The 17,780-nt window shown below is 42.2% G+C and overlaps 1 protein-coding gene across 6 annotated transcripts in view; it reads left to right on the forward strand.

Moving 5' to 3' along the window:
* The window catches only part of SGMS2 (sphingomyelin synthase 2), a 79,712-nt gene that overhangs the window by 18,650 nt on the left and 43,282 nt on the right, over nt 1-17,780 (forward strand). The window contains exon 1 of one of the 6 annotated variants that reach the window (XM_040626216.1): nt 15,974-15,997. The exons of 4 other annotated variants lie outside the window; for them this stretch is intronic. The gene's annotated coding sequence lies outside the window, so the exon portion shown is untranslated. Of the gene's footprint in view, nt 1-15,973; nt 15,998-16,357; nt 17,759-17,780 lie in introns of those variants that run through there. One more of the 6 variants, XM_008689406.2, reaches the window with a different exon arrangement.

Consider the following 17,780-nt stretch of genomic DNA (forward strand, 5'->3'; position numbering starts at 1 on the left):
GGCCCAGACTCCTTAGGGTCAGCCTCCCTCCCGAGGCTGCTTTCACAGGAAGAGGTTCCAAGGCCCCACACCCTTTGGGTTAGACTAAAGAGTAAAATCGTCACGCAGTAGGGTTCTACTTTACAAAAGGCGTTCAGGGTAACCAGGTTCCTTGTGCAGTTGTGAACTGAAGATGTGATTCGTAGAAGCCTTAAGAAGGCTGGATTGAAATTGACATGTTTAATTTAAGACCACACAGTATACAACTTACATGGAACTTTGCAAATGGCAGAAAAATACCTTTTGGACCTGGCCCCTGTTTCTGTAGTCACATTTCCGTCTCATTGGCAGATATACTTCATGTCAGCCGCATCTTCACTGATGGAACGTTCTTGGTAGAAAGTTGCTTGAGGCAAATGCAGCTTGGGAACTCTTCCGGTAGGGGGCTCCATGAATGTGAGTGTTTGGCTACAAGAATGTCCTTAAGGGAGGTCTTAGATGTCCTGTTGGAAGCAAAACAAGTCTTCTCTTAGGTGTGGTTTCATCTGGGTACAGTTTTGCAAATGGCACATTATGGATTTGTGCTAAGCGCCTCCCTCTGTGTGCGTAGGCCGCACTGAATGAGGCCTTTAATTTCAGCAGGGGTGAGGTGTGCCCTGCCATTTGGTATACAGAGCATAGCCTTGGTGTCGGTTGGGATGAATATGTACGTGGCCTATGAAAACCTGTGGGGCAGTGATGGAGTTACAGATCTAAACACGTTCTACCACAAAATGGAGTGCTGCCCTGACCACAGAGGTCGCTTCGTCAACATCAAGTAGTGTTTAGAACGCTCTCTACATTTAGAAATCTTAAGTGCTTTTGAATTACATGGCAAATTTAGATCAGCGGTTGTGTTTGAGCGAATCGTCTTTGTTCTTGAAGGACATAACCAGGGCTGTTTTTGCCATTAACATTGGAATATTGCTTTACAGCTTAAATCACAGTATTTGGAGTATTTTTTAAATACTTTACAAAAATTATCACTGTCTTAAATACGAATGAGTTTAGGGGTAAATCTGAGAAGTACTTTTTTTTTAATTAATAAGTTTTATTTTTTGGAGCAGTTTTAGGTTTACAGAAAAGGTGAGCAGAAACTGCAGGGTTCCCACATGCTGGGCCCCTTCCTCCCCCAGTTTTCCCTATCATTAATGTCTTACTTGTGTGTCATACATTTGTTATCATTGAAGAGCCAATATTGATACATTATTATTAACTAAAATCCATAGTTTACATTAGGGTTCACTCTTTGTGTTATGTATTCTATGGGTTTTGAAAAATGTGTAATGACATGTATCCACCATTGCAGTGTCATATAAAAATAGTTCAACTGCCCTAAAAATTCCCAGTGCTTCACCTTTTCATTCCCCCACCCTAACTCCTGGCATTCACTGATTTTTTTTTTAAGACTTACTTACTTTAGAGAAAAAGAGTGTGTGAATGGGGAAGGGGCTGAGGGAGAGAGGGAGAAGAAATCCCAGGCAGACTGCACGCTGAACACAGAGCCCAACATGGGGCTCAATTTCACAACCCTGAGATCATGACCTGAGCGGAAACCAAGACTTGGATGCTTAACCAGTTGAGCCACCCAGACGCCCCTTTGTAGATATTCTTTATCAGGTTAAGGAAGTTTCCCTCTGTTCTTAACTGAGAGTTTTCTATCAGGAATGAATGCTGCATTTTGTCAAATACTCTTTCTGCATCTATTGATATGGTGATGTGACTTTTCTTTAGCCCCTTGATGTGACAGATCAGTTATTGATTTTTGAATGCTTAATTACCTCTGCATCGCTGGTATAAATCATAGTTACGGTGTGTAATTGTTTGTATACATTGTTGGATTAAATTTGCTAATATTTTGTTGAGGATTTTTTCATCTTTGTTCATGATGAAAGATATTGGTGGCCTGTAGTTTTCTTTTTTAATGTTTTTGTCTGGTTTTGGTGTTATAGTAATGCTGGCCTCATAGAGTGAGTTGGGAAGTATTCACTTTGCTTCTGTCTTCCAAAAGAGATTGTAGAGAATTGGTATAGTTTCTTCCTTAAATGCTTGTAGAATTTACCCATGATGCCATCTGGGCCAGGAGTTTTGTATTTGGAATGTTATTAATTGATTCAATTTCTTTAATAGATACAGTCCTATTCAGATGGTCGGTTTCTTGTGTGAGTTTTCTTAGATTGTATCTTTCAAGTAATTGGTCCAGTTCACCTAGGGTATCAAATCTGGGGGCATAGAATTGTTCATAGTACTGCATTATTACCCCTTTAAAATCTGTAGTGATGCCCTCTCTTTTACTTCTGATATTAGTGCTTTGTGTTGTCCTTTTTTTCTTAGCCTGCCTAGAGACTTACTAAGTTTAGTAATCTTTTTATCAGGAATGGTTCCATTGATTTTTCTCTATTAATTTCTTTTCAATTGCATTGATTTATGCTGTAATTTTTATTATTTTCTTTTACTTTGGATTTAATTTGCTCTTCTTTTGCTAGTTTCTTAAGGTATAAGCTTAGCTTATTGATTTATATCTTCTTTTCTAATATATGCATTTGCTACTGTAGATTTCCCTCTACTGCTTTTGCTGTGTCCCACAAATTTTGATAAGTTGTGATTTTATTTTGATTTAGTTCAAAATGTTTTAAAATTTCTCTTAATTTCTTCATTGACCCATGTGTTAATTAGAAGTGTGTTGTTTAATCTCCCAACTATTTTGGGATTTTCCAGCTCCTTATTATTGATTTCTAGTTGAATTCCACTGTGGTCTGAGAAGGGAGACACTGTTTAATTTCTGTCTTATTTAAGGTGTGTTTTATGGCCTGGAATATGGTCTATCAGTGAATGTTCATGTGAACTTGAGAAGAATGTGTATTCTGCTGCTTGTAGATGAAGTCCTCTGCGTATGTCAGTTGATCCAGTTGATTGAGTTTCTTTTATCTTTTGAGAGAGAGAGAGAGAGAGAGAGCACACACACATGCATGCGCTTGTGTGAGCAGGAGGAGGGGAGCAAAGGGAGAGAGAGAATCTTTTTTTTTTTTTTTAAAGATTTTATTTATTTATTTGTCAAAGAGAGAGAGCACAAGCAGGGGGAGTGGCAGGCAGAGGGAGAAGCAGGCTCCTGCTGAGCAGGAAGCCCGATGTGGGACTCAATCCCAGGACCCTGGGATCACGACCTGAGCTGAAGCAGATGCTTAACTGACGGAGCCATCCAGGCGTCCCAAGAGAGAGAATCTTAAGGAGGATGTGGGGTTCTATCTCACGACCCTGAGATCATGATCTGAGCCGAAATCAAGAGTCAAACGCTTAACCAACTGAGCCACCCAGGCATCCCACAGTTGATTGATTTTTATTGTTGGGTTCAACTATGTCCTTACTGATTTTCTGCCTGCTGGACCTGTTAAAGTCACTTTTTAAAGATCACAATTAGCAATATCAGAATCCAGATTAAAGCCAGGTCTCCTAATTGTAATGAAATATTCTTTGCCCATGATGTTTCCCCTGGGAAGCCCCTTTGCTGCTTATTTTCATCATATTTCCTACTGCTGACAATTAGAGAAGCTCGCCCACTAAGACACTCTTACAGTTTAAGCAAAGTACCGTGAAAAGTGAATGGGTATATCCTGACTGGAGAGAGTACTCATGTGTACACTTCTTTTACACCTTTTGTTTGTTTAGAGATGTGATGGGAAACTGGGATTATATACAATCTGTAAACCTTTCTGCAAGGGTAAGTTAAGAATTATTCTTTACTTTTCCCTGTAGCAAGCTTTTGACACTTTAGGGAGATGGGGGCAGGTGAATCTGGAGTTCTTTTTCTATATGCTGAACCTCATGCTTCTCTGAAGGTGGCATATTCTGAGGTCAAGGTGACATCCAAGGTGTCCAAGCCCATAGATAGTACTCTGAAAACAAGAGAGAGAGGCATGGTCACTGATGATGTCATTCCTAATGTTTGCTGCTTTTACTTTCTGTGCCTGAGGTGTAACTTCTGACTGTGCGTGACTTAGAAGCTCCAGGTAAAAGCGTGTGGCTGACTTATTTATTTGGTCAGCATCGCCATCCCATTTTGTGGTAGCTCGTTAGAGCCTGGGAGGTGCCTCTGCTTCCACCCTCGGGACTTCCGGTTTACACCGAGATGCTCAGCCCTGGCCCCTACCCCCAGAATGTGTTCATCATCCCAGATCTCGGGGTGCTTTGCTTCATCTTCCTTTATCTTGCTCAAGATTCAGTTACAAAAAGTTCTATGAGCCAGCCCCTCATTTCACTTCCTTCTTTCTTCTTCCTCTTTTCCAGTTATCCCCGGTACTTTAGTTCTATTTGGACACCAAATAACTCTTTGGAGTCACGAGAGTTGACTTTCTTGACTCTCCTTTTGTTCTCTGAACATCATCCTTCATCTAATACTTAAAACCTTGGGGCACCTGGGTGGCTCAGTCGGTTAAGTGTCCTGAAGTGTCCAACTCTTGATTTCAGCTCAGGTCATGATCTCAGGGTCCTGGGATGGAGCCCCGCCTCAGGCTCTGCACTCAGCACAGAGTCTGCTTGAGATTCTCTCTCTCCATCTCTCCCTGGTCTTACATGCGTGTTCTCTCTCTGTATCAAATAAAAGAAGACCTTAAAAGATGTTGGCTGTGTGAAATAAGGATTACATAAATATGCCAGTCTGTCGTTTGCCCTGGCGTTGTTTGGAAGGAACGTTGGAAGCCTGTTGCATGAGACCGAGAGGTGGGTAATGATGCACGAGGTAAACCAGGTCAACTCTTTATAAACCAGTTGAAGGAAGTATAAGTTATTCATTTTTAAACCCAAGTTTCTCACAAGAGAAGCAAACTGCTGATAACTAGTGAGGAAGCTAGAGCGAACCATCTCCTAGAAATCTTAAAAGCCAAAACAACAAAAGAGGGGGAGAGAATCATAAAAACTGGAGGAAATGGTCCCAGATCCAAGAGACTTGAATGGTGGGGAATCTGGAGGAGATTCCTGAGTGAGAGATGGAGGGATCACCCAGTTTAGTGCTGGGTAAAGACTCAGGTGCCACGTGTGTGCTCATTCTGTGAAGGCCCTCAGCTCTGTATAGGATACTGTAGGATCTCAGTGGTTTTGATTATAATACTTACTTGTATCCTGAGGAGCGACTCTGCCTCCAACAAACGTACTCTCTCCCTGACCAGAGCTGACCTCTCTCTGGCAGCCTCTTACTAAGAACAACCCCCTCCCAAATTTTGTTTCCATCTTAGTTCATATTTATTCATGTCTCATTGCATTTTTACTTCTAGATTCATTTTTATTTTAAAAGACAAGATTTTATTTGAGCCAGAGTAATCACGGTACACATGCACATTTGATGAACTGTGTAATTATGCCATATTTAAGCAGAGAGGCTGACCTCTTTGCTACTTGGTGGTACATTACCACAAATGGCCAGCTTGCTAAAAAGAAAACTTTTAAGTTTCCAAGACAGAGTATTTTTATTTGCTTACCACAGACAGTGACCAAAATGAAAAATAGGGTTTATTATTTTTATCCTTAGTACATAATGATATTAAACAGACTTTGTGCTTATGAGAAATGTTTTTTAGAGACTGTTAATATGGTAACTGATATTTAGAAATTTGTGTTGGGATTTTAGCCTCACCTTTTCTAACTTTTTAATTATGACAACAACTCGTGTTTATTTTAGAAACATTTAAACCTGGATCAGAAGGAAGGCTTAAGTCACATATAAATCTATCACCTGCTACTATTTTGCATTATCTTTCCAGCATGTGTTTACATGAGAGAGTCACGCACATTACTGTTTGTACTCTAGAATGCATCACGAACCCCTAAACACGGTAAGGCGGTATTTCGGTATGCCGTTGTGTCCATCCGCCACAGTGTAGCAAGCAATCTGTACTGTTGGATACTTAGCTGTTTCCAGCTTTTTACTATTGTCAACAATGTTGGAGGCTTAGAACTGAATCTTTGTTCACATTCTTAGGTTGTTTGTAAAATATAAGAGATGTTTTACATTAGTCCTGGAGAGGAGCTTGGTGATTTGGTTTGGTTTTTAGCCAATTTAACATGTGAAAGCATGACATCTCACTTTGACTTGGGTTTCTTTGCTTACCAGTAAGATTAAACACTTTCTCACTTTCAGTATTAAAGTACAAAAGGGTTATTTTCTTTTGTTGTAGAAGATCAGAAAGCATTTTGTAAAGTTAATTATTTAAGTTTCACTGTCATTTCTTAAGATTTTCCCTCTAAGTTGTTTAGGAGTTTGGATAGAACAGTAATACCTTCGTGTCAGGAAGGAAAGGACTAGATTGCCAGATTTGTGGACCAGATGTGTGAAAGACCTAACAGAAAAGCTGTAGAAAGCAAGGTTGCAAGACACAGGGCTTTTTTTTTTTTTTTTAACTGGATATTTATTGGGGGCACTTCCATTGAATTTCTATTTTTTTAAAGATTTTATTTATTTATTAGACAGACATCCAGCGAGAGAGGGAACACAAGCAGGGGGAGTGGGAGAGGAAGAAGCAGGCTCCCAGCGGAGGAGCCTGATGTGGGGCTCGATCCTGGAACGCCGGGATCACGCCCTGATCCGAAAGCAGATGCTTAACGACTGAGCCACCCAGGCGCCCCAAGACACAGGGCTTTTTAATCTGTTATTCAACCTTACTCTCTAGTCTTAAAAAAATTTGACTCCTATTTCTAGGATATTTTGAATGCAGTCTGTATTAGGCAGAGGGAAGTACAGAGTGACCTTTCAAGATATTTTAAATTTAAGAATCTATAATTAGAAAACACTACTTGAGTTCTCATAACATAATTTTACTCTTAAAGTCCCCATCTAAATTGGTGGGTCATTCCTAGCCCTCCTTTCTTCCTTCCCACTCTCATTCATGTCTGCCCTGTGTACATCCAAGGACTCTGCTTTGGAAAATACTCAAGGTATCGAATTTGGCAGTTTTATAATATTACAATGCTTTCCCTCTCCCCCCTCCTTTATAGGCTTACTTCAGTGACTTCCTTGTCTGACTTGCAGGGAGCTTGCATGGGACTCTTAAGGGATACAGCTGGTGTCTTATAAAGAGGGAGTTAGGCTGTGAACAAATACCCATTGACTTGTGTGCCAGGGAGACAGCAGAAAACCTGACACATACAGTCCCTTCCCTCATGGAGTTTACAGAAAAGAGGCAAGTAAGTCTTTAGTAACAATTGACTACATAATCATACTTACCAAACTGTTAAGATGGAGAAAGAGGGTAATGTGGCGTTGGTGATGGGGGGGGGGGGGCTCATGCAGTCCGGAGGAATGAAGAAAGCCTTCTCTAAGGAATGATGCCTGTCCAAGTATGCCTAGGAACTAGTTAATACATCCTTGCTCTCCCCTGCCTGTGAACTGCACACAAATTCATCTATTTCTGCTTTCTTTGGTGGCTTAACAATACCTCACAAGTATTAACGTGAAAATACACTGGTATAGTTGATTAACGATTTGAAGATTAACACTGAAGAAAAACTCATAAATAGCCTTAAGAACAACATACTTGGCCTGCTGGAATGGAAAAGGTTGACACATCACGGAGACAACATCTGCTTCGTAGGATTTGTGGAATAGCCATGGAAGTTCAGCGGTACCGCGTCTTCTGTGTACAGGACGGGAATGTCGGGAGCAACAAGGGTCCTTTACTAGCTAAGGTTTGCGCTCTAAGAAAATAAAAATTCATCTTTTTCCAACTTCTATTCTACATTCCAGCTTACCAATAAAATGCATCTTAACCACAGCGGCTTTTGTCTTTTGGAAAATCTCCATGTTTTACTGCCAGGTAGAGCCCGAGATGACTATGACAAAAGGAATATTCTTTTAAATTGTTTCATCCCCTGAGACGATTATGGCTGTTCTTTGCCAGACAACGACTCTGAAGTCCATTAGACTTAAAAACAGATGCTTCTGGGGAAAGTCACTTTCAATGCATCAGGTTACTTAGGTTTTTTTATGTGGCTGCATTTTGTCCATCTCCTGATGTTGGAGAATTTGTTTTACAAATCTGGAGCTGTCTCCTCGGCTCTTAGCAGAAGCATGGCTGAAGGAAATGCAAGGACAGGAGGAATATCTGGGGCAGTTGTATCCCTGAAATGAGCCAGACCATCATTTGTATCCTGTTGCCTTGGCTTCGTACCAAAGAAACTCTAGAGAGTTATGCTTCAGAATGTATTGAGGGACACCCTGAAAAACCACCGGACGACGTCATATGATGGCCTGCCTCCTGTGTACAGACAGACCCGCTGCGAGCGTATTGCTTGCGCTCAGTGTCCCTTGGGGAATAAAACATGGTTCCCCGCTGCTCTTTCTCTCAAATTAGTGGAATGGAGATACATACACTTTCTCTCTCTGAGCTTAGGAAATGTTTCTTCTTTTGCTTTACCTCGTACGAAGGAAATGAGCTAACTGTGCAGCTGGCTCAGTGCCACTTTTTGTCACATTGTGAGACTTAGTACATTCTGTTACCGCTTGTCTTTCTCTATTTTAGTTACTTAACAATAGTGCACAATATGCCAGGTGCTATTTCCGAACTCATTGTAAATATTAATCTCTTCAGCCCTCTTAAAGACCCCACGGAGTTTGTACTATTGTTATTCCCATTTATAGATGAGGAAACTGAGGCACAGAGAGTTAGTGTGGAGTTAGGTTTCAGAGCCCTTGTTCAGAAACCACCCCCACCTCCCAGCGGTGCTGCCTTAGCAGCGATTCCCCACCGGAAGCAGGTGGGACCCCTCCCTCTTCCACCGTAGCTTCTGACCGAGAACCCCTGGCCTGGATTTACCTGGCTCTGATTCGACATTACTCTTCTTAGAGTAGCATTTTATTTCATATGTTATATCATTTACTTTATTCCTTTATGAAGTTATGCATGGTACATATATTTCAAATTAAAATAAATCGTGACCTTCTGTGACTTTTTTTTAAATGGGTCCTTTCTTACCATGACATGACATTAGGATGTGTACAGAGAGTTTTTGATGTAGTAAGCATCAGTTTGCCTTCTACCATCCACCCCCCTGTTACCCATTCTTTTTGACAAGGGGACACATTCTAAGTTTGACTAGATGAAAGGCATCATGTTAGCTATGTAACTGAAAAAAATCTATAAGCTGAATATATTATTACTATCATTAATACCAAGTTATAAACAGTTAAAGTCTTCTAAAAAATCCATTAAAAATTTGTAGCGGCTGTCCATATTTCAAGGAGAATCTTCCAGCACTGTCTTAGGAAGTGACAGAGCAGCCTGGGCTTCCCAGACATTTAACTCTGCGCCATGTGTGGGCAGTCCATCCACCTGGCCTGCAAGAGCCCTTAGCGCCCTGGCCTCTGTTGTGTCCCTGTCCCCCCTCCTTTCCCCACCTGCACTTCACTACTCCTCTGATCACAATCTTCAGCAGTGCTCCCCTTCCCCTTCTTCAAACCTGCCTGGCCCCTCCCTGCCTCAGGCCTTTTGAACCAGCTGCTCCTTTAGCCTGGAGTGCTCTTCTTCCCTGGCTGCCCCCCCCCCCCAGCTGTTATCATCCTAAGTAGCATCCCCTCGGCATCTCTGACCACTCGCTCCAGACGAGCCCCACCAGCCTTGCTCTGATTCTGACTGACTGCTCTCGGTGGCATTTCTCACAGTCTTCTTGTTTATCCACTTGTTTGTCTCCACATTAGAATGTGAGCATTGTGAGGGATGCGAATCTGCCCGCCTTCACTGCTCCCACCTCTGAACAGGGTCTGGTGCACAGTAAGTAAAGGTCAGTGAAATGAACGGCTGGGTTGCTTTTCTCCTCCTCAAATGCCAGTACCTGGTAGAGTCCATGTTTTCTGGTGACACTTCCAGGAGGACAGTATTAGCTCTTCATTTCACCTCTGTCCCCAGGAAACGAACAAAACATGTAACAACAAAGCATCTTTCTTATTGGACCTCTCACTCTCTCCGTCTTTTAGAGCTGTCATCCCCGGCCCCATACTACCTTTCGCAGAAAGGGTCTGCTACGAGACGGGGGTGTTGACTGGGACTAGAACCAAGGTGGGGTTCGGCGTGCTCCCATCTGCACAGAGTAGGTTCAGTGGTTCCTGCTGCTAGGTCCTGAGTGTGATTTGCATCAGCTGAAGGATGGTTACCTAGCAGTTGTCCTGCAACTTTTCTGCTATCTTCCCTTTCCAGTTAAGACATTCCATTAATGCTTCAACTGAGAATTTCCTTGGGAGAGTCTTAGGTTTCAAGCTGATCCAGGTGAGTGGATGTTGCCTCATTCATTGGATTGTTGTCTTAAATGACAGTAAGAGAACTAGAGGTAACACCAGAATCTCCTAACTGCTCTGCATTACTGCCAAAAGACAGTCCTCAGGAACTGCCTCACCCATGCCTTCAGAAAAGTTTGAGGCATGAAAAATCTTCAAAGAATCATTTGTCAGCTGGGCACCTATTTGGCCACATTACTGAGATTATTACTAGCAAAGTGATTTGGTTTTTATGGTTATTTAAACCAAGGTTTAAAAGATATGGTAGTTATACCCATTCTGTGCCCACTGAGGAGGAAGTTTTCTCTTTTAGGATGGACATTGTGCAATTCCTCTCACTGTCTAGACTAATTTGAAGGATAATGTTATTCTTAAAAGAGCAGTTACATTTTTTTTTAAAGATTTATTAACTTATGGGGCCCCTGGGTGGCACAGCGGTTAAGCGTCTGCCTTCGGCTCAGGGCGTGATCCTGGCGTTGTGGGATCGAGCCCCACATCAGGCTCCTCCGCTATGAGCCTGCTTCTTCCTCTCCCACTGCCCCTGCTTGTGTTCCCTCTCTCGCTGGCTGTCTCTATCTCTGTCGAATAAATTTTAAAAATCTTAAAAAAAAAAAAAGATTTATTAACTTATTTTAGAGAGAGAGAGAGAGAGCGTGCGTGTGTGGGGGAGGGACAGAGGGTGATAGAAACTTAAGCAGACCCCGCGCTGAGTGTGGAGCCCCATGTGGGGCTCGATCTCAGGATCCTGAGATCACAACCTGAGCCAACACCAAGAGTCTGAGGCTTAAGACCTTGCCACCCACGTGCCCCAGCAGTTACATTTTTAATGCAAAATATTTTCTCTTCTATACAGCTTATGGGCACCTTATGACTGGGGGCTCATTTGACTCTTCTAACAGCCATTCTTTTTTATCATTACTAATTAATGTGGTGTTTGCCTAAAAAGACTTAAGTCCTAAGATGGACTCCGGGGTCTTGTAATCCCAAGTTAATTAAAAATAAAAATTTTATGAATATTTAAGAGCCATTGTTCAGCACAGCATTCTATAGGCTTATTTGTTTGTCTTCTGTAAGATTCAAAATAATTCTAGGAATGTTGCTCGGATTAGAATGCCTATATAGAGCAAATACTAGGAATGACAGCTATTTCTGAATATTTGACCCCAATGATACCTCCCTCTTTGTCTGGTAGTGTCTGTTCCATTGAAGCTGGATGAAGAAAAGAACTCATTTATTCAACAAATACTTACTGAGCAATTTCTGTGTGCCAGGCGCTCTGTTCAGTGTTGCGAATAAGGCAGTGAACAAAACAAAATCCCTGCTTTCAGAAATGGAGCTTTTAAGAAGCCCCCAAATTTCCTCAGCAGGCAAATGGGCAAAGGGAGGCACAGAGAACTTTATTGACTGTCAGGTGTCCTGGGGAAACCCCCTTCAAGCTGACAGGCAGGCTCCTCAGAAAGGAAGAGGGTGGAAACCCGATCTGGAAACAAGATAAAGCGATCTTATGCTCTCATTTAACCACTACAGAAATTACAGAAGCCTAGTAAAATGATCCACACATGCAAAAAGGTGCCAGCTTGATATAACCTGGACTTTGAAAAGAAACAAGTATCACTTGTCAAGTGTGTCCTTTTAATATATTTTTTTAGGTTTACAGATCATGCCCAAATTCTGCCTCCACTACCCTCTCCCAGCCTGTTATCAGTGTCTGATGCATCCTTCCAGAGTTTCTCTATACACGATTTGTATTCATATTTGCTGTTTTCATAAGGTAAAAGATAGTAAACTGTACTTCTGTGCAATGTATGTTTTTCTCTGAATATACGTAGGAGGGTTTAACAAATCAGTACTAAGAGAGCTTCCTCATTCTTTTTTTTTCCTCAGCAGTTACAGAGTAGTCCATTGTATGGATGTACCACAATTTAAATAGTGACCTATTGATGGACATCTGGGTTGTGGCCAGTCCTTTGCTCTTAAACAATGCCGCAATAAATAACTTTGTACATATGTCATTCTGCATATACACAATTATTACGGGTATACATTTGCAGAGCAGAATTGCGGGTCATGAGGCATATGTATCATTTTGATAAGATATCTTATTAGATTGCCTCCCAGAGGGATATTTTCTTATTCCCATCCCTACTAGAAGCTTATGAAGGTAGCTGTTATTGGGGTCTGAATTTTATTGCTAATCTGGTAGGCTAAATGGTTTCTGAGAGTAGTTCAGTTTGGGAACACTATTTGTTCAGAATTTTCGGTGGTATTTTATAAAAGAGGATGCTCAGAAAAGTAAATAGGAGTAGAAGTCAGCTTTTTTTTGTTGTACAAAAGACCATCTTTAATCTTCTTTTATGTAATTCAAGACCATGGTTGTCCACATTAAAAATGCTACATTTTAAATACTAAAAATATGTAGGATAAGAGTGCTCTCAGGCTCATGTGCCTGAGTGACCTGCTAAAAGTAAGACCTTTCTCCTTACTTTGGTCTTACATTGCTAATTGAAACAGAACAGTATACAAACATGAGTTAGCACAGCAGGCCTGGGATCGCTCTCCTTGAAAGGCCTGCTTGCATCCTTGGCCCTTGGCTGGTATCTGGGAACTTCGATTTGGGGAGGGTTCCTACCATTCCCTCATCAGCGTGGCGCACGGTGCCTAAACTGTGCCAACAAGACAGTTTTGTTGAATACCTGCTTGCATTCCAGGAGTATGGGGTTTGGGTACATGCCCAACAGCAGGTTTCTGTGTGACCAGCCCGAAAGACATCCTAGACGCTGAGTCACTAATGAGCTTCCCTGGTAGACAGTATTTCACAGGTGCCGTCACAACTCAGGGCTGGGAAAGGAACCACAACCTGTGTGACTCTCACAACCCTTGGATATTTGCTCCTGATTGCCTCTGACTTTATCCCATGGGGGGCCTTTTTTTTCTTTGCTGATTTGTATCCTCTTGCTGTAACAAATCATAGCCATGAGTAGGACTATAGGCAGGGTCCTGTGAGTCCTCGTGAATCGCTGAACTGGGAGTGGTCTTGGACCCCGACTCGATCAGCTCTGCAAAGATTTTAATATCTTTGTATTAGTGGTGAGTGACACAAATATTTTTTAGAATGCAGTTAATTAACCTTTGGCATTATATCTTGACTTGCAGTCTGTGTTCTGTTGTAAAATGGGTAGTTCCTCAGATTTCTGGACAGTGAGTTACCATTTGCATCTAACAAATAAAGGCAGCAAGAGGGCAGTGGGTAGTGGGGGGTTTTACGTTTGATGGTGAATCCACAACAGGTCCTTTGGTCCTCTCCATGTCTGTATGTAGGCTTAAATGCTTCTTGTTTGAATTTTCTATAATCTGATTATTAGATAGTTGGATTTATTCAAATTCCTTTACACTCATGGCCCTAGAAGTTTAGGCAGTCTGATTTCTAACTATGCTCTGATTCGGAAGCTTATCTGCAAATAGTCCTAGAAACTTCACTTAGGATAGCAGATCTTTGTCCAAATAGGGCATAAGGCCCCAAGATTATTTTTAAATAATTGTATTTTCTTAGCGTCCTAGTTTCGATGTTAAAATATTCAAATGGAAAACTGGTAAGTGTTAAAAGCAAAGATTTATTTCTGTAACCACTTTTCCTATAGAAATTAGATGGCTTCTAAAGAAAAGTGATTATATGATTTAAAAACATCGAGTGTAGTCTAAAGCAGTGGTCCTTACGCTTGTGCGTGGTTGACTGGCCTCCGTGATGATAATGACGAGACTGAGGGCATTATGGCCGCTGCGTCCTTACTGGCTCACAAGGAGCTTCGTTTGCACAGCGGCCTCAGGAGGTAACTATTGTCAAGTCCACTTTGAGATGTCGAGGGTTTCGGGACTTGCCCAAAGTTAAGTGTTGGGTAGAACTGATAGAGTTTGAATTTGAGTCATCTGTCTTCACAGGCTGAGCGCTTAGCCGCTCTGCTCTCCTGGGTCACATGGTAACATCTCACTGGTGCTACAGGAAATTGATCACATGAAGAACCTTGTACATTTACCCTTGAGGACATGGGTGACCTGATCGTTTTCTGCTGAGTGTAAGACACGCTCATTTCCTTAGTTTCTCAGTGTCAGGAATCCTAAGTGGGATCATAACAAAATACAAAACTGATCCGTGTCACTCCCTGATCCTGTTATCCTGGGGGCAAAATCCAAATATCATAAAAGGGCCTTCTCAGGTTCTTTAAGAGCCTGCCCCTCCATTCCAGCCAAGCTGACTTTCGTTCTGTTCCCATTGTACAGACCACATTCTCCTTTGTTGCGTAGGGCCTCTGCGCATACTATTTCTCTGCCTTAAATAACCCCACCCCACTGCCTGACTCCTTCACTTTTCAGATCTGACTTAAAGAGGCCCTTTCTCCTAGGAAGCCTTACCTGACCTTCCCAAACTACGGGGTATGCCTTTGCAGTGTGTTCCTAGAATCTTGGTTTTAATTCTCCAAACATTTATCTCCTTGTATTATAGTTATTTGTTTCTCCAACTAGACCACAGGCTCTGTGGGGACAGGGACAAAGGTCTGTTTTGTTCTCCTGACCACAACGAATGTTCTTCTGTGATTGAAACTTGCATGAAGCAGATGGTCAGCAACAAATTTATGAACTTAAATCCTAAGCTTTCTGCTGGCAGCTTCATTCCCCAAAATAACTCTGTTTTGGGAAACCAAGGAACAGAGCTTACTATCCCCAGTTATACGTACAAGCCCAAACATGTTCTAGCCCTCCACAGGTTCATGTACCAACTATGAACCCCAAATCGGAAGGACCTACTTCAGGCATGGTTAAGGACTTAACAAATACTTTGGAGAGCAATACACCCCCATATTGCTTGCCAGGGGTAATTGTAACCAGTCAGCCAATTCTAGATAACGAGAACACCTTTTTCTTAAGTCTGCTGTGGAGTTTGTCTGGCTGACTTCAAGAAGTTTTTAGACATGGAAATATTTTTTTTCCCATAAAATATGCCTTTCAAAAAAAAAGTTGGAGAAAATTAAGTTTTAACATATGTTTAAGATGAAAATCTTTGCTAAGTATACTTACATACCCCTTTACAGCTGTCAAGAACAAAGTAAAATTTATATCGTGTATTAGACTTTTCATAGTTCTTATAGATAATAGGCATATTGGAACCCATCTGTTAGGATGGATATTATTTGATGCAGGGAAGAAAAAAGACACCTTCCTAAGCTATGTTTGTTCCTTCAGTCCATAAGCGTTAAATAAATTTAGGATTCAAGAGTTTCCCACCAAGATTAGAGGTACCATTTAGGTACATTCTTGGGTCTTACTTTCTATGCCTTGAGCAGGCGTGTCTGAAAAGAATGACAAAAAAAAACCCCACTCTCTGGTATGTGTGTATGTGTATGTTTGTTTCAAAACCACTTTTTCTCCTTTGAATATTTAAAAAACAGACATCACTGGGAAACAATGGTGGGTCCCTAAAATATTAGGGGAAATAATAATAACTTTTGGAGAATTTACATGAAGCGCAAGTCCATGGTGTTTTCTTCTAGAATGTGTTGGCTTCTGGAGTGACGTAGGCACACACGCCAACTTAAATTTGAAGACAAACCAGTGAGGTGACCTCAGGCCCGCTCTGACGTCTCTCTCTATTCATGTGGGTATTGGAGAGTGAATCCCTTCTATTCTGAAGCCTCTTAATTTGGCCATCAGTTCTTTCAGGTAAAATGCCAGGTATGTGTATACGTGTAAAAGGTTTTCTGGCCGCGAGTGTGGCCAAATGAGTCAACCCTGTTTGCCTGAAAAAAATTCTTAAGTATGAGGTCAAAATAAGTGACTCGGTGCTGTTTAGGAATATGTTATATTCACGGAATTCATGAACTAATTCTCAGAGGGATGGAAAGTACCTTCCATGCCAGCTGATAATTTCAGTTCACTTTCATATGTAAGAATTTTGTAATTACTTTGGTCTTAAAGTTTTTCTTCAGAACTCGGCAGGGAAAATAACGTAGCCTGTATTTCCGCGGTGAGGGATTTGTCGATGCCCCGCACAGCGTCCTGCGTTTTGGATTCCCTGACTGGAAAGGATTGACGGCGCCCCTGCTAACAGCACGCGTGAAAGAACAGTGTCCAGGTTACACATGAACTCGGCGGTCGGGGGCTGGGAGGAGGTCGTGCGAGTACATATCTGCCCTGTGTCTGAGTGTACCTGTGTCTGAGTCACCTGCCTCCGGCCAAACACAAACAGGTTGCCAGGCAACAGGAGTGATTCAGACGCTCTGAACACCTCACCACAGTGACATGTCCATCCACAAGATTTCCAGGAAATGTCCCTCTCAGAAGTCACGGGGGAGTGGGATAAACTTTCACGGAGGCACTGCAAGCACCAGGGCGGGTAACTGTTGGAAGGTGGGGCTGGCTAATGTTTGAAAGGAAGTCACCTCACAGGGCGAACACTGGTACCTGCAGGGTAAGTGGGGAGGAAGCGTGGGGGCAGGAAAGGTGGACTCTCCACCCAGAAGGATTCATGAGGAAGGAAATCCGTGTCTCTTCGGGGGAAAAAACAGCCCATTCCTAATTGAAAAATAGACCAAGATCTCAGAGAATCACAACATAGCACAGTGGCTAAGAGCACGAATGCTGGAGCCGGCTGGCCTGGGTTCATAGCCTCTGCCCACTGCACAATTTCTAAGTTTCACGTCCCCATGCCTCAGAGGGAGGTGATCATGGTGCCTCCCCCACAAAGTGGTTGTGCGTATTAACATGTTAATATTTGGGGAGCACCAATGTCTATTTTAAGCTCTGGGGAGTATTACCATGCTTCCTGCCCTCCAGACAACTCCCCAAGTGGTAGGGGCAGAATAGGGAAGGAATGAAGGGGAAAGAGGAGAACTTTTAAGGTTTCCTTGATTCTTTTATCATTTTGAGAACTGCAGTTAATAGAAATTATAATTATAGCGTCCTTAGGAAACTTCTCCTAGGGTTTTCAGCATTATGTACTTTTCAGAGTTATATATAGATTGCAAAACTACATTAGAATTTCATGTAGAGGGGTGGGGATATAATCACAGAGGTTGCTTGTGGGCCTCTGAGGTGTCTATAATGTTCTGAAGCAACATGCGAGTTTCTGCTTTACTATTTCTTATACCTCATGCTACAGCTCCCTTCTTAAATAAGATACATTATAATAAAGAATGCAATCACACTAAGTAAAGCATCCTAAGTCAGGTGAAATCTGGGGGGCTTTGTAGCACATATGGAAATCCTGATTATGAAGCTATATGATCGGCTCTCTTTGAGCGTGTGAGCTGACACATTCTTTCACGGTCCCTCCAGTGGCTCTAGAAACCAGGCCCTTGGCTGGCGGCCAGCAACGTTGACCCAGGTCAGACGTGGACTGCCCTTGCACCGCCCGGCCCAGCAGAAGAGAGAGCCTGCGCAGGCTGCAAACGGCACCCCCTCCAGAGATGGACTAAAGACACGGGAGGAGCTTAGGTGAAGGGGGGAAGCCATAGCA

This window comes from Ursus maritimus, unplaced genomic scaffold (genome assembly GCF_017311325.1).
Source record: "Ursus maritimus isolate PB19 unplaced genomic scaffold, ASM1731132v1 scaffold_11, whole genome shotgun sequence".
Taxonomy (NCBI): domain Eukaryota; kingdom Metazoa; phylum Chordata; class Mammalia; order Carnivora; family Ursidae; genus Ursus; species Ursus maritimus.